This window comes from Numida meleagris, chromosome 6, assembly GCF_002078875.1.
Source record: "Numida meleagris isolate 19003 breed g44 Domestic line chromosome 6, NumMel1.0, whole genome shotgun sequence".
Classification (NCBI taxonomy): domain Eukaryota; kingdom Metazoa; phylum Chordata; class Aves; order Galliformes; family Numididae; genus Numida; species Numida meleagris.
The window spans coordinates 27,621,689-27,643,547 of NC_034414.1; the positions used below are offsets into that span (position 1 = coordinate 27,621,689).

The following is a 21,859-nucleotide window of genomic DNA, read 5'->3' on the forward strand; positions in this document are numbered from 1 at the left end:
TAAAAAAAAAATGGAGAAAAAAAATAAAATGCCTGCAGGAAGAACGTAGGGAGTAAGGGAGGGAAGAAACTTGATCTTTCACCAAGCGGGCTAGAAATGAGGCTTCTTTTGCTTTTGAGGAGATAGAATCCTGTAAGGATTGCCCACTGCCAAATTCCCAGAAATGTTTTCATTGAAGTGGGTTACTTCCCAAATAAATCCTGTAATTCAACTTTGGATATTTGTTTTCAAGCATGAATTTAGGAAATCTAATGCTCAATGCAGCTGTAGTAGTAGCACTTGCCTGTGTTCACAAAACACTTCAAAAAGGAACCATTCATTTTCCTGTTGAAACGCACCACCCAGCACCTCACTGTGAGAACATCCACCGTTTGGTCTCCATAAACATTCAGCAAGTGCTGACGAATGTCAATGGGCACCATTTTTTCCACATGAAGGAATTCAGTAACACACCTTTGCTTTGTACACACTTCCATGTCAGACATTATTTTGTCAGACTGCCCCTCCGCTGCCATCTGTCACAGAGCAACAAAACGTAACGGAATATTGGTGGGAAGGTTCAGCTTCCCCTGCCATATCACCAACATCTGCCTCTGATGTCATGGGCCAAAGTAATAAAATAGAAGGCGTTACTTTCAGAGCAGCCCTTGTAACATGCAAGCTAAGTCATTCAGAAACTCAAAATACCCGGGTTGCTCATGCTTCACCAGCGAGTCCCACAAAATGTCAATCACAGTAAATACCTCATTTGGTAATCACTGTAAATTTATAATCATACACAGTACTAAGTAAATACTTACTAGTTCTAAGGTATAGTGCATTCCACCTGTTAAAGATAAACCAGGAAAAATTCACACACAGCATACAATACACGTTCCTCATTCACCCACAGCTCTCCACACCTATGCAAGCTACAGAATTCACTAACGTAAGAGCTTTACAAAAACCATTTGTTTTCCAAGGCACAGGATCGCAGAGATCAAGCTCCAAGACTCTCTGGCAGTCTCAAACAGGCTGTGCTAAAATCCATGCTATTAAATCCACACAATCTTTTTTTAATCCAGGCTAGCTAGATCAAAGCTAACTCGGGTGTGTCTAACCATTTTGAAATTGGTAAGTTTGCAGACACAGCATATGCATCTTCTTTCCTAGCCTGCCTAGTCAACAGGTGTCAACAGCAGCAAAGAAAACGAATCACTGCTATCAGTACCACCATATCTTCAGTCATCTAGGTATCAGCGTGTTTTAATACCTGCAGGGAAGGTGCAAAGAGAACAGAGCCAGGCTCTTTTCAGTGGTGCTCAGTACCAGGACAAGAGGCAGTGGGCACACGCGGAGCACGAGGGGTTCCCTCTGAATACCAGGAACCTATCTGTGCTGTGCAGATGATGGGGCACTGGCACAGGCTGCCCAGAGGCTGCAGAGTCTCCAACTTGAGATGTTCAGAATGTGCATGGTCATTGCCCTGGGCACCCTGCACTGGGCATCCCTGCTGGAACAAAGGTCGGGGCAGTTGGACCCAGAGAGCCCTACCAACCCCACCCACTCTGCGATTCCTGACCAACAGAGTACAGTGATCTAAGCATAAGAATCTTGCCACCTTACAGCTAGTCAAAAATTCCAGGGCTCTTCTTTTTTCATTCACTCCCATACACTTAATTGAAATAATATGCATTTATTTATGGTCTAGTATTAGACATGGAGGTTGGTGGCCCTGACCGCAGCAGGGGGGTTGGAGCTTGACGATCCCTGGGGCCCCTTCCAACTCAAGCCATTCTATGATTCTATGATTTCAGTCTCACATGCAGTGAAATGAAGGTGAGACTTCTCATGAACATACTTCCTATTATTAAGGGCATATTTAGCTATTAAGAACATTACTGAGTTTTGTTCAACTGAAAGGTACAATCGCAATTTTTTTCCAGTGCATTAAATAATCTCTCAACTACATCACTAACATCTATTAATTCACTGCAGTGTTTTTACACATAAGAGAAGGTAAAAATTCCACACATTTCACAATTCTTTTCCATTTACAGATAGAAACTGTAGTTACTGTGGCACAAAAACATTACAGAAGACAATAATTAAGTTACTGAATGTCTTTAGATATGTAAAGGTATTCAAAACAAGGAAAATTCTGCTTTCTTGTAGCACATCTAAATTTCTAGAGATGTTACTTGATATAATGGTTAACTTGTTAATCAATTTCAGTAAATGAGACTGAGTCTATAGGAACATAAAACTTACGAGCTTACAAACCACAGGAAAAGTTGCTAGTGAAATAGAGTTATAAATAAAACTTTGTCTAACTAGTGCTGTTAGGAGCTGGAATTTAGCAATTTTAAAAATTCCTCCAGAAACCATTTCAAATAATGAACAAAAGTTGTAACTAATTCACTTGAATAAGAAATCTATTTGTTTCTTTAAACATACCACACGCTGATGGTTAGAAGGGAGGATTTTTTCTTTAGTAGCAACGTTTGTTACAGTGCTTGTCATTTCTAAATCTGGTCTTCCTTTGCATATCCCACATCTGTAAATTTAAGCATTTGTCAATAAACATATCATTATGATGTTTTCAGAGGAGGGGGCTGTACCAGCACTTCTGACAATGACTTCCAGCATGTGATTTCGAATCAGCTCCAACTGATCTACATCCAGACCTCAGCGCCGTTCTCACTGTGATCCCTAACAAGTATCCCGGTCATCTCCCTTCAGGCAGCAACTACAACTTGTGCAACATATTGAGTTAGATGAAGAAGCCGCTTAGTCTGAATGCTAATCCACCCCGTCTATCTTTGCAAAACCAACACCACCACTCCCCAACCCCTGGCAAAAAACAAAACCATGCACTGCAATTTTCTCATCTTCCTGCTATGCCTTCTTGAACCAGAGCCACTGCACACCTGTGAAGGGTTTGCACAGACACAAGGCAGAGGACAAGGCTGAATGGACAGATCTGTAGTATCTCATGCTTGCATCATCTTTATCTTTTCACTAAATCCCTAAAAGTATATTATAGGTTCAGTGAAAGAATGGCGAAGACTGGCTTTTAACTTGTGATCCAAGAATCAAGCAGGCATATTCAGAATAATCATCCCTTTTTTCCTTACAGCACAAGTTTAGTTTCACAGGTAGATTAAAAGAAACCACCTACAAGATCTGCAGTGCTTCTGAAAATGTGAGAGAACCATGTATTCTGTAACCGCCTGAGCAGAGCACAACCTGCTTTCAGGAAGACATCTACAAACACCTGGCAGGAAGCAAGGGGGGAGCAGCCATCCAGTACCCTCATATCTCCTCCCTGAAGAAAGCTCTCATACAGTGCAGGTACACTTATCTGCAGTCTGTGTAGAGGCTGGCCCTTGGAGGAAGGCAGCTTACCTCATTAATACCTCTTCTGGAGTGCACCCTCCTCCCACACTGCTTGAAACACTGCATGATGTCAGCTGTCGCAAAGCCAACCCTGATTGCATGGGAAGAAGCACTGCTGCAAAGGATGACCATCAGAGTAAGAGCACGCATTCTTACCTGTTCCAGTTCCTGAAGGGGCAAAGGAAAGCTCTAACAAAAACTGCCAGTGACTCAGAAGCAGGAAGACCGCACAGATAGGAACAAAATTCAAACAGGTATTCAAAAGGTGAAATCTTTTGCAAAAGGTAAAGGGATATTTTGGAAATATCTTCAGCTTGTAAGAAGCCAGAAGGAACATCGAAGATTTGTAAGACCATAAACTTACGTTTCTGCAGCTAAGATCCCCTCTTCTCAGTGTGCGTAGGTGAGAAGTTTCTCACTCTAACAATCCCAACCTCCTTTTATCACCTTTTCTCTGAATCAAGTGATTTTCTTCTGGAACACATTCTGCCAGACATTTGGGGATTAAACAAACATTTGGTTACACCTAAAAAACCAAGATACCTCTGAGTGCTGTGGCCCACTTTTCCTCACTATTCAGCACAAAGCTAATCACACATATCAAGCACAAGGGACAGCAGGAGTAAATTTATCTAAGTCACCAAATGCAGTCTTCTAAGAAGTCTTTAAGAGCAGCAAAAGTTTCCAGATCAGTCCTTCCTATTTACACTGTCCTGAAATAAAGCCTGCATTGTTTCAGCATTAGCCTTACCATTTGACCTCTGTCTATTCCTACAAAAAATTGGCATCCGCAGATGCTGGGAGCCCTCTATATTTAGATTGGGTGAGCAGATGTAACCATGGAGATTGATGCTGCAGTCCCAGGAACTCCATACAGGAGCAAGCAGGAGCTGGAGCACAAACTGCCACTGAATGTTGCCCTCCTCAGCTCTCAGCAAGCTCACGTGTTAGTGGAGATGCTCAGTGAATCATGTCAGAGAAGGATTAAAACCTCACTCTAAATAAGGAGTCTGGAGAAGGCCTAGATCGTTCCTCCAGCCTGGTTTCCTGCAATAGCAGCTCACTGCAAGGCCATGTTAGCACTTCTGCTGATGTAAAGTGGTGTCAACAGTTTACGGGCGTTAGGCCCGATTCCGTGACAAAGGGGACGGGGGACCCAAGGGCCCACGTCCCGGGAAAAGGGGAAAGGGGAAAAGGGTAGGGAGATGGCCCTGAGAGCAAAGAACAGCGGCAACAATCTGAGGAGAAACAAACTAATTTACTAAATAAAATATCGGAATGCAAAACAACACACTATAATACAATATAATTACAATTTAAGCTGATAAATCCAATACAGAGAGAGAGAATGTCCCAAAATCAAGGTAGGCCTTACTCTACTACCGACGATAAGACGGCTGGAGAGCGAGGTGCTGCCAAGACGAGAGACGGCGGAAAAAAGGGACGAGGTCTCGTGATCTGCAAGTTTTTATACTGCGAGCTTCTATCTTTTCCCTCCGGCTGGAAAATGGTAACAAAGGAGCAAAGTACCGTGGGGACTGTAGTAGTCCTTCTCTTCTGAGAACTAGGTATGTCCACTACATGATGTTATGATGTGGAATACCAATAACCGGAAAATCACAAAACCATGACAGTGGAGACAGCACAGGACAGACCAAGCAGTCGAGGACAGCTGCTGGCAGCTGCAATGCCAGCTTAAGCTTCACATACAACCATAGCACAAGCATTAGTTCTGTTATTATGATGGATCTTCAAAATGTCAGGTTGCTAAAACAAATGAATTTAAGTCACCTGTTGTTACTCTCCCAAGTTTGAATACTTGTAGCAAGAATGTTAGCATAGACCAAAACTCTTTAAAATGTGCCAGGCAGCAGTATCAGGGCTTGTGGAAGTAATTATAGCCTAATCTCAACTATAAACGGAACTCATTTTAAAAATAACAGTCAAGGAGGAATTACTTTTAAACTGTCACTGACCAACAAACCAAACCTGTCTCCTGCAAGTAGAATCACATTCTAATCTGGAGGTAGTAAAGCTCAGTTCCAACTCAGTCTAATGACGAAAGTAAAGTGTTTGAAGTCTGCCTGTGACTGCACTATTGATAGTTTGGCAAGTCATTTCGGCAGCAAGTGAGTAAATTTCCACAGGAGATGGCCTTCTGGTCAAGAAAAATTTTCCCTGATTTCTTTAAGGTGAAATTCTTCCATTCAACCATTACCGAGATGCATCATAATTCTAAACCAGAGCTCTCAATTCTCTTTTTCTTTGGTGGTAAATTATAGACTTGCTGTGTAAAGACGACTTTTTTTTTTTAAAGGAAAAAAAAAGATTGCCTGTGAAGCTCAGTTGTGATTGGGAAGGCCGCCTACACACCAGAGGGAGAGTGAGAAAAAACACACTTGCAAAGCTGAAAAAACATTGGTGTAGGCGTACATAGGGGGAGGGAAGAAAGAACTTGGTTCTACTGAAAAAGGCTATTTTCTTACATCACGCAAGAAAGAATTAAAACGTGTTACTTGGAAGAGTGTTCAGAAGATTGTTTTCTACTTTCCAGATGTCAATACCAGCACTACAAGCGATGAGGAATCCTTGTGGTTTCATCTCCTCCCTGATTTCAGAATCCTGCTGCCCAAACAAGAATGGCTTTGCTTCCCCTCCTTTCTGCCACCTCCTGCAAAAGCTGTTCTCCGAGCAGTAATTCACCTGCACAATAACAGTTCAAAGCTCCAGAAGCCTTACATAATTAACAACATTAGAATGTATTGAAATTACATCTAAAGCATTAAAAATAAAAACACACCACACACAGAAAACAAGGAGAAAGAATGTTTCAGCTCTAAAATTAAATTTTAGAAACACTAAGAATTAGCAGTGTTTGTTCTAAGCAGAATCGAACAGTATTCAGAACTTCTGACAGTAGATGCAAGAAGTTCAGATGTTTTTCAGATACATTAAAAATAATCTCCTCCACTGCCTAAGCACTCTCCAAGTCCATTCGTTTCCCAAGAAAAGTTAATAGAAGATCCTGAAAAGCCTGCTACCTAATCCAGACTTCAAAGCAAAGATGGAACAAGTGGAAAACATCCTTCTCATCTCTCTTTAGGAAAGCAACACCTATGGATTTTAATTGCTAAACAAAGGACTCTACACACAGTGTTCTTGTGCCATCATAAAGCCATGAAAATATTCTTAATAGGTCTGTCTTTCCCTGCATAATAAAAACAAAAGGCTTTGGACATCAGCTTGTGACCTTGTGCGGGGGTTCCAGTCAAAAGGTACAGAAGTTCAGCACCCAGTTCCCTGGGATGTTCAGGCTGGTATCTACCAAGTACTGCAGCTGGCAGATGACTGAATTCCTGTACCCACAATACACTGCCGGAAGAGAGAAAAGCCTGCACAGCAGCACTCCTGAAAGTTTAATCCCGAGCAAAACATATGCTGCAATTAGAGATACTGAATGTCAGGAAGTTATAAATAACAGTACTACAAAGTAAAATCCACTTTTATACATGTTTTCAACTATGTGACTGTTAAGCACTAATAGCTATTACTGACATGTATGAGACGGACAAGTAATTCAGCATCTTAAAAAGCACAATGCCAGTTGAGTTGAACAAGTCTTCCTGGCAAGCTAAAGCAGCACATCTAGAACTCATAGCTCAACTCTTACAAATACTCTTAAAACACAAGATGGTTGCTCCTTGAAATCACTGAGGCACAATTTTTTCTGGGAAAGAGATGAATGCAGAGATGAAGTATCAATGGGCAGTGTAAAATTCATCAGCATTAGAACCTCAAGAAAACAAAGGATCTGAAATAACTATGAAAGAGAAGAAATAAGGCAATGGAGAAACAAGTCCAAAAAAATAAAGAGAGATGTATGAAAATAATGAGTAAAATCCCTCATTTTTGGAAAACTGAAGTCATCTGTTGTAAAAGAAAGTATATAGACTGCTGCCAAAATTTGAAATTACAGCCACCTTGACCTTCATCCTCATGAACAGTGAAATATGGAGACATTTAATAAAGTCTCTCCATATAGTAATACATATATGATTCTGATAAAGCAAAAAAAAAAGCATGATAACATTACACAACAAATGAATCATATACATAGAATTTGCATCCTAATAAGATATATCCTTTCATGCTTAGCTTGTCAAGCTAAAGAACATTTGCTTTGAGGCTTACCGCCAGAATAATCTGAAGTTTTGTATTCTTCCATAATTTTATTTTTCAGGTAAAATGATGTTTTAATTTCTCTTCGCATGCTACAGAACAGTTTGAGGTAACGTGGAAGGCTGCCCTTGACCTTCAGGTGCTAAGATTTCCAGTGAGACAAAGCCCATTAAGAATGAAGAAAACTTGATAAGAGGACTCCCCACAGCCAATAACATTGAAATTCAGAGGACATTTACCTTTTGCTTTTCAGACATTTTTGGATTTTTTTTTTTTTAAGAGTGATACTGCTAGCAAAGAAGAAAGCTGAGCAAGTGAAACCTTTTTAGTCTCTTATTTACTTTTTGTAAAATACCAGTACAGAAAAAGATTTGTAATTGAGTTATGCTTCAATTTTTTAAATGAACAGAGATTCATCCCAAGTTGGTATGTTTGGGAAGGTGTAGTTCTGAGTACTCTAATTTTGTGTGTTGTTTGGTTGTTTTTTTTTTTTCCTTTCACCAAAGCAAGAAAGAAAATCCAATACAGATTTATAGTCTAATACAGGTTTAAACATCATAATTATACAGTATCAACCAAAATTAGTAACACTGCATTTAATTCATTAACTACTTTGCTGCCCTGTCAACAGGAGTCAATTACTGTAATTCCTAACATTTTTCTCAAAATGGATGGTAGAACAAAATTTCCTTTTTTCATTTTATTTTAAAAGGCTTCTTCTCGTTTCACATCATTCTAGTGCTGTAAGCCACAACCTGTCCTGATTATTCACAATCACCATGGGTTACACTTTCAGAAGCTGGTTTTTCTAGCCACACAGCACATGTCCATAATAGTGCATAAAAGACTTTTCATTTACTTTTAATATAATTGTACCTCTCAGAAGTATCTGTACAAGAAGATACCACTGAGTTGAAGAGCTTCTCATCTGTGAGCTAATACTTTTGTTGGAACCAAACGAACTGAAACGTCTAGGCATTCATGGAACGTAACTGTGAAAACAAGTTGTCAGTGACAATATTAGCATTCTAAAGTAAGGAATGCAAATACTTAAGTTTGAGGAAACCAACAACAAATGCAGAGTCCACTTCATCCTATGTTTTTTAAGAGAAGTAGCCACTCTTATTTTTTGCTACTCAATATTGCCATTTTAAAAATTAGTTTTTCTTTGTAGAAAGATAGATCTTTGCCAGGTTAAGATAAAAATCAAAGAGGGTTCTTTGCCTGTTTTGTCAGGAAAATTACAAACTATTTTGTACTCTTCTCAGCAGATAGTACATTTATCTGCATTTCAAGATAACCTGTTCCGTAAACAAAATTTCAAAGTCACACTCTTGGTTGTGTAATTCAAAAACAAGAAAAGTACATGTAAGTCTGCTTAGACAGCTTTACTATGGCTTACATCAAATTTTGTAAAGAATTGACTGAAAGCGGACATAGTCCAGCAATTTGACCATATGCCCAGGAGCTCCATGTAATTCAAACAAGCAGTTTTACTCTTCTGTTCTGAAGTTTTCCTATTAATGAAAATAATATTTCCCTCACAGGGGCCAAACAATTATAATCCATGAAGAGCCTGAGCCTAAAACACAACGCAATCTGATGCATCTCAGTACAGGGGGTGAAGGAAAAAACAAACCACATTTTATATTCATTTTCAAATGAGAAAATATTTGAGTTGCAGCAGAACCAGCTACTTTTGCACCTCATGAATATTAACAAAATTACACACAATAAAGAAAGTACAATGTTAATATAATTTATCTCAAACTGCATACCAAGCCTTTTCAATGCTAGATCTTATCTGAACAGGCAACTTTCAGAATCGATTCTCATCCATCCCAAAGTTGCAGCAGTTTCACTAATGAAACAAGATGTAACATTGTGAAAACTCTGCGCTCATTCATCCATGAGAAAAAAGGGAAGAGAGTTACGGAATATTCTGTACTTATTACTTTTAATAAAACTAAACTAAAAGAGAATGTAATAAAGGACTTCATGAATCCTGGACTATTAATGCAGAGCTCAATAACACTGCTTGTCCAATACAATAAAATAGGAGGCATTACTTGCAGAGCAGCCCTTGTACTACATAACTACTTGTATACTATTCTTAAGGTAGTCTCACCATTACAGAACCATTTGTGCCCAGACTGACTGGCTATATGTGAGAATCAGGTCCACACATTATCTTCTTTCATTAAAAACAAAATGATTTTGAATGTCTAGGCTTCAGCATGGGATTCATTTGTTAATAATCATACAGGAGCAGTCTTTCAGAAATGTGTGATTTTCCTGCTCCTTTCCTACATACAGCACCGAGAAATTAGGCCGACTTCCAACAGACTACTTTGGGTATTTTGAATTAATTTCTGGCATAAGTTTCATGAAGATTGAAGAGTCTTCCAATGAAACGGTCTTTGTCAAAGCATTTACCTGGAGCAGCTAATGGACCATGTGCTATAACACACAACCTGTCCCTGGACGCAGCATTTTTAAATGCACCATAGACAGAAGGTAGATCAATAAGCACAAGATTTAAAGTTGAACCCAAGTGAGGGGTGGAGATATAAGAACAGTGAGGTGGGGAGAGGGGAGGTTGCTACTGTTTTTGACAACAGAGGGGGGGCCTACAATGGCAGATTTGGTCCTCTAAAATGCAGCTCTAAAGGGTTTCAAAGAGTAAACAGCACTGAACACAAAGGAAGATACACTACTCAACAGTTCATGATTTTAAACGAGCATATCAAAATCTAGACCTCGTTTCTGAAGAAACTGCAATATGATGAAGGCAACTGAGATAAGGAAATTTTTAATATAGGAAAATAAATAATGAAGAAACTAAAGTTACAACAAAACAGCAAGGTTATCCACTCGTAGAACTGAAATTTGCATAGCTCACTGAGCTATCCTAACAAAAGAGCTAGTAAGCAGCACTATTAGGTAGAAGTTACAGACTACATGTGCCATGTCATCCTTGACTATCTACAGACACCAGTATGTGCCTTAGAAAAATTGCTTGTTCTCTTACATTGAACAAAACAAACAGTCCAGGTAACAAGTTATCATTCTTAGATACTGCCCATATTATTCCTATCTACAAAAGTTTGTCTGTGCACCACTGTGAAATTCTTCAAGCTTTAAATACATTTCTCAAACAGTTTTAAGATTAGCTTTCAAACACATTTTCTTGAGAACACAGAGTACTTTAAGAAATAAGAAAATATTTCACAGAAAAGATTTTCTCAGCTGTACTGTGGCCATTTGAATTAACTATCAGCAGATTTTCTCTCCATGTATTTGGACACCTATTTTGAAAATCTTTAGGGCTATTACATGATCCTTTACCTCCACAGGCAATACAAAGAGCCCAAGACAGGTCTTAGGAGATTTTATCTAATCTAACAACATGACAGTGCCATTACAACTGCACAGTGGTTATCTTCAGGCAGGATTAGGAAGAGCATGAGAAAGAAAACATAGTAACGAATTATGTGGAATTCAAACAATTTAGAGCAGGAACACAGGTCACAAGCAGAACTTAAATAATTTCTTCTCATTAAAAAAAGATGTACTAAAAGTGGCAAATGATTTCTGAAACATCCTATCATGGCCACACAGGACCACCTGATCCCATTATAAGAGCATGCGTATACTGGCAGGGGAGCTAACGTGCCCCTGTCTTTGCCAGTGCTGGGTTTCAGCAGGATCAACTCCTGGTCCCAGCCCACTGCAAATGGGCACAGAGCAACATTCGGAGGTGGAAAGGAGTAGCACACCAAACAGAGGGGAGGACAGAAGAAATATGCACCCTCCCAGGGACTCCATGGAGTCATGCCAGGCTGGCATGGCCACACAACAACATCCTGAGCTTCCTAGAAGCAACATTCTCAATTCTGCTAGGAAAACACAGATCCAGTCCAACACTACTTAAATGGCAATCACCAAGCCAGAGGGCTGAGCTCTGAGACAATAAATGAAATATCTTATCCCCTGGGCTTAAGTAGTTAACCCCAGACAATTATTTCTTTACCCCACCCAGCTATTCGTCAATTTTGAGAGGAAAAAAACAGCTGAACTTCAACTAAGATACTAATTTTGTCAGGCATGAGCAGGCTCAAAACTTATCAATACACTCTGAAGTTAGGTAATGATTTAGTTTGACTTAGTCTAAGAGATTCAGCAGAAGCATTTGAAAGAAACGCCACAGATCTAGTTACTGCATATTGCGGTTTCCCTTTTTAGGGTGGCTGATGTAACAGGAACTGAAGATGGGCTTCTGCACTCCTCATATCCCAGAGATGGGAGACAAATCAAGTAAGACCAGACTGATGAACTCTGTTAATGTATCATTCCCTGACCTGTGGCACGTAGTCTCATAATTCATATGTAAAACTGCTTTGCTAAACTAGTTTTAGACAGGTCAGAAATGGTTCTGCAGCAATTATATACAATATATTATACAACATCAAAGTGTTCGAAACTGGGCAGCAAACTATTCTTGTACTTAACTGTAAATACAATGTTATATAATAACATTACTGGTATATTCCATTGAAAAGCATTTGAAATTCTGAATAGAGATCCATCCCAAAAATCACCTCAGTCTTCAGGTACAGAATAAATACATGTTGTAGTTTTGATTCAGTGAAAAAACTGGAAGGTTTTTTGTTGCCAAGAGAACAGCTCCAAGCCTGAAGATACGCATGTCTCTGACATTTCAGAGAGTAACGTACTTTGAATTACACTGACCTAAAAGGGCTTCCCCATCAGCAGGGTCTCAACCACCACAGTTGCACAGAGAAGAAGCGTTAAGAAAACAGCACTGCCCTATTTGGGGAGAGCCAGCATGGATAGCACAGTGAAGTACAAGGCTTCTTTCCCTCCTGTCTAGACTCAACACGCGAAAAACCCTGCTAGCATCAGCCTCTCCTGGAAACCCGCCTGCCTCTCACCAGCACACTTCTCAGGAAGTAAGTGCCTGCCTTCACCCAACACAATCCCTGTGCGTGTAGCAAGCCCCACTCAATGAGCCTGCAAAAACACACCACACTGCAACCAGAAGAGTGCAGCCCGACAGGCCCAGTGCTCCCACTCACCCATGTCACTCCATTTTAGGTTTTCTGTAACTTGTGTAACATACCTTACCATCTTGCCAATCAAATCTTCACTGACTAGGCATGGTCATTAGGGGAAACCTACCAATGCCCATAAGAAATGACCACTTCAGAGAAAAGACACAGCTGCAACTGGGAATATCAATGGAAAGTGATCAATGTCAGTGTTACTAACAAAAAAACACCCCTTCAGAATAAAGATAACAACAAAAATGCCCTTCAGAGGAGTGATGCCAACACTAAACATCAGTCCTGAACAAAGACCTTCTCGAAACTTTCCCTCATGATGAGGACCAGAGAAGGAAGCACCAGAGACACCTGTGAAGCCCATGTGCCATTCCCACCACAACACACCACAGGCCATCCCCAGGTTTGCCACCCCCCGCAAAACATGTGCTTAGTAGTGGGAGGCTACTTGGAATGTGTAATAATGAAGAATAGGGATAGCTACTAAGAGAACAGTATAGGAACTCTCTTCTTCTAAAACATCTAATATCTGAGTGCTGTGTTTACACTTAAATTTCCACCAAATCAAATTATGGTTCATATTCACTAGTTTACCAATAATTGTGTCTAGAGCTGGAAATAAAGGGGAAGAAATGGGAGAATGACAAGATGTCTTGAAATAACTGTCTGAAAACTAGTGGGTTTTTTCCTATAAAATGTTGTGGACTTCAGAAAGTTTACGAAAGTAACTTTAAATTTGAGAAATACAACCTGAAGCTTTCAATCACTGTATCTTTAACTATAATTAATATTTTTAATATGCTTATATTCATAGGAAAAATACCTTGCTGCAGAAGTCAAAGGGATTTTTTTTGCTGCTGCTTGATCCCTGTAAGTTGATTTCTCAAACCATCTGTTTCTCTGCAAAATACATACATAATGGGATACATGCCTTAAGCTCTCAAGTAAAAGGTTCTACCTTCTTCCTCCTTTCTCTCAGGCCTGAGTTGGCAGATGGTCAAGAGGATGTTTATAGCAATAAAGGATGTTTATCACCAAACTTCATAGGTTAGAGATGCTGGCGCTATAGCAACAACACATGACAATGCCTTTTAGTAAACAAAGCACTGAACTCATAATGCATTCCAATAACCCTATGAGAAAATATTTGGAAAACACAGAAAGAAAAAATTCTTCTGTGCTCACATGCGAAAAGCTGCCTTCTTACTCCTATATGGCTCTAAATCTCAAAATACAATCTTAACTTGATCTCTTAACATTTTCAAATTCTCAGTAAGTCTCAACAACACTGAGAGTAAACAGCCACCAGCGATTTACAAGTTTGAAAGTGAAATATTTACGGGTTACCGGTTGTCTTCTTATTGCAATTTTGATTAAATATTCTTTTTCTTTTGAAGACAAAATGAAAGTTTGGTAAATGCATTAACTGGGTCACAGTCAAACTTGCATAATCTTTACTAATCCAACCATGGGAAGAAAAAAGTACATAAGCATATTGGTTTTTTATGAGTTATGGAAGGCATTGCTCAACACTGAAGCCCAGGACTAAATCATATTTTACATACAGCTTCCTTACTGAAGTCTGCAAGTATATTTTCTTATGACACTTGTGAGGAACAAGAACAATTCGTTCATTTTAGAGACATAACTGAGGTCAACAAGTTGAGGGTGAAAGTCATTCACCAGGCACAGCGCAGCCCCTGCAGGCACTCCCTCCAAGGCAGTCACTGCGCAGCACCCTACACTGAAATAAATGCGAGTTAATTGTCACTGCTAGGGAATCTCACTCTGTTTTGTGTTGCTGCATTTTAACAAGATCTCAGCTAGTTCTACAATTACTAGCTACTGGAAAGGGAACATCCTAAACAAAATACAATAAAATACTAAGGTCTGAATGCCCCAAAGGATACACTTGCCTAAAAAAACACTTGGACACAAACATCCAAGTGATACTGGAAACCCTAGCATTGCCCTTCAGGGTCAAACTGTCTGCTCCAGTGTAATTCCATGCATACTTTATTGTCTGGAACAAGCGGGAGCTGCAGATGAACATACTCCTGTCTTTTCCCTCTCTCTCAGCCCTTTCTGACCAAGAGTCAGTTGGCGATGCAGTGAACCAGATTAAGAATGATAAGGCAACTAGAAGGTGAAATTTCTTCTTTAGTAGGTTAGCATTGATGAAAAACAATTTTCAGCCAGTTCATTGAGTAGCCACCAGAGTGCCTCTGCAAGTACAAGAGTAGATGGGAAAGTGCAATGGATTAGGAGACCACAATTTTCTGCAGTAACTGAGTCCATTCATGATGGATTAACATTGTCCAGGAAGCACAGTATTAATCACGTACATCTCCACAAGTCATTTTCCTCAAGTTCCTGTTCCTATTCAGTTATGCTCACAACACTTAAACAAGGAAATCAAACTACGATTTTCAAACAAGATCCTCTTCTATTACTCCAACGTGTACAACAGGGTGAAACCAGAACTTAATAAAAGTATATCTAACACAGATGAAGACTTTGACCCACATTAAACACAACTAACATATACACCAGTAGTCAGAAGTTCAGGAGGTGGTAGAACTGGTTATAAAAAGTAAGTATGCATTTCTTAGATTTGGGGGAGTGCAACCAGTTTCTTTTTTTTTTTCTTCCATTTTCCATTTTCTTTTTTTTTTAAACTCATGTGAACTGAGAATTACTAATCATTGAGCTGACAGTCCTCAAAGTGACTGCTCATAAAGCTGTCTACTTAAAGACCCACTTTTAAGAGATGTTAAACTTCCCTTTAAAATAAATGTTTTTGTTCATTCAATTATATTATTAACACACTTCCCAAAAACCTTCAGAAAACAATGCCATATATACAAAATCATGAGGAAATTATACAGGCAGTATGTTCGGTGACTCTCAAACTATTTTTCAGCTCCACTTTGTTTCCAGCTTTAAGAATCTACTATAGACATATTCTCAAAAGGGACTTCACTTGGATTATAAGCATAACTGTCCCACATACAAGGCATGCTGACTGTAAATATCTAACATATTTTGCTCTAGGGAACAAATTCACGCTTTTAAAACAAGGGGAAATCAAACAAGTATTAACGATTTTTAATTGTCTGTGACCTAATAAGGATAACTAGCGTACTTCTCACTGGTTATCATTCTTACTGATTGAAATACCAGTAATTTCCCTGTAGACTAAAGCAGATCTTATCAAATGACGACTGAGTCCTGAAGAGGTCATAAATTTATAATGGTATGCGGTGACTTGATACTGTATGGGGCGGTGGGGGTGGTGGAAAGGAATACATACGATGTCAATGAATTTCAATTTGCTTCTCAGTAGTTCAACATGTTACTGATTTCATCAACAACAGATACATGAAACAGGTAAGTGACATGCAGGCTCCTAAGTGACAATACAAAGCTCTTGAAAGAAAAGAAAGTTTTCAAACAAGTTGCATCTTGTCAGTGCCACAGCATCAGGAATACATCACTAAATCTCGAGTTATCAACAGAAGTTACATCTTTAAAAGCATTACTTGAGTATACAAAGGAAAGCAAATTAATTGGAAAATTTTAGGCCTTAAAATATAAACAATTAAGAGCACAGTTGTTGCAGCAACAAAGATGTGGAAGGCCACTTAAGCAGCAGATGCACTTTATCAGTGAAGCAGAATTCCAGAATTTGTTCCAGAGATCAAAATAAACAGACACATATGCAGCTCAATCCTCATCTATATACCTGAAGAGAATGACAGACGTAGAAAATCAAGCAAAACTAAAAAAAATGGCAAGAAAGCATTGTTTTCATATTTCAAAGTTAAAGTAATAAAGGATTGAGTTTAATAAGCATTTTAAAGCATTTCTGCAAGTATACTCAATAGAAGGCTTACATCAGAAAGAAATACTACTTACACTGACAAGTGACACATATTTGAAAACACTTGACTGTCACGTGTATCAAAAGTGAATATGACAGGTTCAGTCAAGTGAATTACTGGTGCTTTGGAAGGAAGAAAAAAGACACCTCAGAACACCACAAACACTACAGAAATGAAGAAAATCCCGTTTTCTTAACTAGATGCAATTAAATGGTAAAACCTGGAAGCGTAGCTTACATGAAAAATAGCTTACCAAAGAATAAGTTGTCATTAAATGCAGTAGGTCTTGGCAAATAGCCTCCAGACTCTCGCATTACTTTATTCTAAGGTTAGGTGTTCAGAGCATCTCATCCCAGTAGATTTGCCAGATTCCAGAAAGCAGGCAAGGACTGAAGGATAGGAATAACACTTTGGGGCATATAAAGACTAGAGCTATTTTAAAGTCATCTGCACAGAAACAGGACATTAAAGATAACATTAAAGATACTAAAAACCTCACAATTGTGTAGAAACTTTAAAAAAAATCCGGAGTGATAAAAAGTAGGTTTATTTTATATACAAAGACTATAGCTTATATAAAACAGATGCATTGCCCACCAATTTACGTGCATCTTTTAGAGCATTATCCAATTTCACAGTTCTGGAACAAAAATGTTTCTTTCAGGTATCTTTTGCTTGCATGTCTAAACCTATATACATATATATGTATATATACACATACATGCACACAAGATGCTGACTTGTCAGACTGGAAGTGGTGGATACTGGTTTGCATCTCAGATACACTAGACATTTCATTCACAGCTCATTTACACTGCTGCAGTTCATGTGGCCACTGCTGCTTGAGTCATTCTTGGTAACCACACTATTCCCCTTTCAAATGTTTAGGGAGGAGGACTTCCACTGGTAGATACTTAGTTCTCTGCAGTATCAGTACACCCCCTTTGTGGTTCTTCTCTTGTTGAGTCATCATTTGGAATACAAAAACGGTATATCCCCAAAGCTGAGGTGTGCTCCTAGGCATTAAATATTGATTTACCTAGGAAGTTCATTTATTTATATATAATGGTTTAAACTGCAGTCTGCTATTTACGATATGCATTTCTACAATGACAAATTTTTAAGGAAACAGAAGATAAGGAAGATAATTCAAATGAGGAAAACAAAGACTAACTAATAAGGGCCAGTTTGACAAAAGCTTTGAATCTCAGACGGCCCCTCTGAAAAGTGGGTGAAAGCAGCTATTTGCAGACTGAAGAATGCAATGAAATAAAACATTAATACATTCTCACATGAAGAACGAAGCTAACTCTAAACAGGATTTCCCAGGCTACTCCTCCTGATGCTCCAAACATTCCTCCTTGCAGTTCCCACCACGACAGGAGTCTGAATTCTCCGAGGCACGAGGAATAACTTCAGTATTGACGGCACTTGGTCTCGCTTGCAGAGCTTTGATCATAAAAGTGAAAACACTTCTGAGTTTGGGTCATACTCTTAATACAAACTATGGGTTCATCATCTGTCAGTTCACCTGACAGACAAAAGCAAGTTTCTTTCTACATTGCTCCAGTTTCTCATATCCAAAGAAATTGTTTATAAAAAGGGGCTTTTCCCCAATTTTTTCTTATAACTAAATCTACATTACACTGACTTAAATTCGTACTTCTTTCTAGTTTCACTAAATTTACTGAAGTACAAATAAGCAGCAGAATGCTGTCTTCCTTTATACTTACAGAATAAAACAAACATTCAATAACAAATGATTGGTTTTGGAGGGCACTGCAAGACACTGCAGTGGCTCACTTTTACCACCTATTTTCTCTTTTGCAGAAAGAAAAGAAGGAAAATGCAATTATCTGAAATCTCATGCAAGATGATCAATTCCATTCAAATACGTTCACTAGAACAAGCATTTCTGTCACAGGAGGGAAAATGGCTACGTATCAGCAAAAAGTGAAACTACCCAAGATTTTTCAGCGTCAGGCTGATTGCGTCACCCTAACCTTTAATCAGGAATCCAAAGAACATGTCTATTCAAAATGCATCCTTTTGCTGTGCTGAGAACAAAACACGGATAACTTCACTAATCCCAAACTCAAAAAAAAAAAAAGGCATTACATCAGCTGATTTTCCACATCTCTTCTACTCAACAAGCTAAGCAGAAAAAACGTTGAACTAAAGCAAAATAAATTTGTAGCAGCAAATGCCAGATTTGGCAGACTTAGCAAGCACCATAGGCTGATGTCAGGCTTAGAAAGTCTTTAATAACTGAAGGTATAAGGTAAGACTATATCAAAGCTTCTTTGGACAGAGAAAGTCAACAGAAATATTGTTTCTACTAATGCAGAGATAATTGAGGTACTCCAGTACGCAGAAATAGTTCAAAAAATAAAGTTGCATGCAGCTTGACATATACTTTACTCAGCATAACAAGAATCTTACGTTACATAGCACGCCACCCCCATGTTGCTATACACATCTGCAGCAAGGCAAACAAAGGCGTTCAACAAAATTACGTATAGTTGTACAATACAGATATCAACGCCTCTGAAGATTTATGCCTACTACATATTGATCATGCCACTATCAAGCAACCCACTGATGGGAATAGTGCATAAAAAGCCAAGCAGGATTTTGGAAACATAAACTTAGAGAAAAACAGAGAGGAAAAAACTTGTAAACCAAGTTCAAGGGAAAAAAAATCCAGACTTACGGGGAATGCCAGTATGGAGATTAAATATTTGTATGCTATATTTGTAAAATCTTCTTTTGAAGAAGGTGCCTGGCTTTACTCTTCCTCCCATTGGTAGTGTGCTACATGCTGATACCTTAAGAGATGCCTGTAGCTCAGAGAAAAGGGGACAAGCCTGAAAAAAGCAGGTTAAATTGGAGCAAGTTGTGAAACAGTAAGTAGGGACAGATACCTGCTACATGTGTGAAAACTAAATCTAAGATAAGCCCTCCTGCTTTTAACAAAGCATTCATAAAAGATGCAACCAAAGCAGCAATCATAGCTTTTTAAACCATAGCATTTATAAAAGATTGGATTTGCAGATCTAATCAGAAAGGGATAAGGCAGGAGACTTTGCACTTAATTTCTGACACAGGCAAACAAAACCAATTAAGCAGCTTTCATGTGTGAATATACATTAAAGATTGTTGCAGGATTTTGGCTTTTGTGGCTCAAAGAACTACACACTCAGCTTATGTCAGATTAAAATTAAATAAAAATCTCAGGTACAGAAGCTTCCCTCCTGGCAATTAGAGAAGTGAGTGGCCCAAAGAGACTTGCTTGCCAGCTGATCTTCGTGGTCCTACTAATGTCTTAAATGCATAACTGAACACAGAAAGCGTTAACCGTTTTTAAACTTTGGCTTCCAGCAACATGACAAATTCAAGTTATTTCCTACCTATGATAACCTTAGGTAATAACACTACTTAACCCTTGACAAACAACTGCTAAAACACCAGACCAAAAAACAGATGTGCAGTATTCTCTTTCTGAAGTTAGCTGGACCGTTCACAAAAACTGAACTTAGAGACTTCTCTGTGATCTTAAAAAAAAGTCGGGGGGGGGAGCACATATAGAATATCCAAAATGGAATATGTTTCTGCAATATTAATCTGCTCACGAATTTGTCTTGCACAAGCTTGACTCATTTACACAAAATATTAAAGCTGACCATAAAATTATCATAATGGAGTTTGAACACGTCAGCATGCACTAAGTAAAAAACACCCCAACCTCTCCTCCCACCAAAAAAAACCACCTGTAAATCAACAGACAATAAGGAAAAAAAGGGTATAAAGAAAGCTATCACAAAGGCTGACCTTTCAAAGCTGCTCATGGATGTTGTCCGGAATACCTTTAACAATTACACTCACCTTAATACACTGCACTAGCTATTCCATGCTTTTAATTCTAGTTAAGCTTTGCTGATAACTCTTATGGCAAAATAAAATTTCTGCTAAATTGTATAAAATGAAATACTTTAAAACAGAACAATCTGCTTTTTCCTTTTGGTTAAAGGAAAGTATTGTTGCTTGGGGTCAGTCCTAGAGAATTTGCAAAAGCGCACAGGAAAAGAAAACAAAAAGCCTTACAGAGTATTAGAAATTTGCAACAACATCCTAGTACTCTGCTCATGAAAATTAGCCTGTACTCAAAGAAAAAGTAAGTTGCTATTTTATAGCTAGAAGTCAGGCATTTTCATGGTAAGTCTAAAAGGTATTTTTTCTCTTGTCTCCATTACTTACATTGTACTAAAATAATGGAATTTAGTCCATCTAATGAGAAGCAACACCAGAGATGCAGCTCAAAAGTTACTTGCAGGTCAGGGAAAGTCACAGTGACCAAGTTACTAATTTCATATTAACAGCAACACATGTGCAGGATTGCTCAAGGAATAAAAAGAGGATACTTATTAGCAACTGTAGTGCAACGTTGTTTCTGCATTACTACTACAACTGAACACACCAGCACTCATTCCTCAGTGCCAGCGTACTACAGATAAAATGTAAAAAGTATTCTCATGATTTCCCAATTCTGTATTCACTAAGGGACTACATAGGTTGACTTCAGGAATGAATATGCTCTGTAGTAGGATTCAAGTCAGTGGATTTACCAGGACGCATTATCTTTAAAGATGCACTGAGTGTAAAATATACCTACCGTTCTATTTTCTGGCATTTTATTTCTTGAAACCTAGACCAGGAATGCAAACCTGTTTTTACTCGAAGATACATTTTCAACACACTCCACCTCCAAGTAGGTGGAATGCAATACACTGTTCTTAGTCAGTTCACATTAATAGAAAATCCTCTTGCAAAAACCCACCACGTAACTTTCAGAGCACAGCAATCTTTTGCAAACAATCAGCAGCAGACTGTCAGCTTCACTTCATTGTCCAACAAGTAAACAGCAATTACACTACAAAGAGTTAAGGAAAAATTAGAAAAACATGTTTGGTGTTAAGAAGCTAAGGATGTGCTTAAGTCTATCACTTTCATCTGGAAGAGATTTGAATTTTTGTGGCTTAAAAGCTGTGAATATAGTTTTAAAAGTCAGAAACATTTTGAAGTGTCTTGAGTTGTTCTTTGCTGCACCAAGCTGGGTATCTAGGTTACATAAAGTAGGTATCAGGTCACAAGTCCAAGTTTCATAGAAGTATACGCTGATCCTTTACGATACCTATGAAGTGTTAAAAAGTGACACTTTATGCATACACAATTGATGCATAAAGAGATGCTGCAGGTCCAAAGGAAGTTTTGATTTAGGTGGTGGTGGGGAAAGACACAGAAAAACATCAGCCTGAGAAACTTCACACCTGTGTC

General features: G+C 38.6%; 1 protein-coding gene across 4 annotated transcripts in view; it reads right to left on the reverse strand.

Annotated features, from left to right (window-relative positions):
* SIPA1L1 (signal induced proliferation associated 1 like 1) overlaps positions 1-21,859 on the reverse strand; it is a 197,080-nt gene that overhangs the window by 126,923 nt on the left and 48,298 nt on the right. The gene's annotated exons all lie outside the window — the stretch shown is intronic.